We start from the raw sequence: 433 nt of genomic DNA, 5'->3' as shown, positions 1-433 counted from the left end.
GATGCTCCTTTTCTATACCTATAAAGAAACTGCTTAGCTGTGTTGTCTTTGTCTTTATTTTTATTTGTCTATGCTTGTCTTTGTCTTTATTTGTCTTTGTCTTTATTTGTCTTTTTTTTTTATTGTCTTTGTCTGTTGTACTTTTCTTTATTTTTTTTGTCTATGTTTTTGTTTGTCTTTGTCTTTGTTTTGTTTTCCTGTTTGTCTTTGTGTTTATTTTATTTTTTTTTTGTCTTTGTCTTGTCTTTGCTTTATTTATATTTATATAAACATAATTCTGTTTGCCTTTGTCTTTATGAACATATACATATCTATTTTTCTTACATTTATATATATTTTTATTTGCTTTCCTCCTTATTGATATACATATACACATAAATATATATATATATATATATATATATATATATATATACATATAAATATATATATA

This window comes from Eimeria mitis, genomic scaffold (genome assembly GCF_000499745.2).
Source record: "Eimeria mitis Houghton genomic scaffold, Emh_scaff387, whole genome shotgun sequence".
Lineage (NCBI taxonomy): Eukaryota > Apicomplexa > Conoidasida > Eucoccidiorida > Eimeriidae > Eimeria > Eimeria mitis.
Note: the sequence above shows the minus strand (reverse complement) of the source record.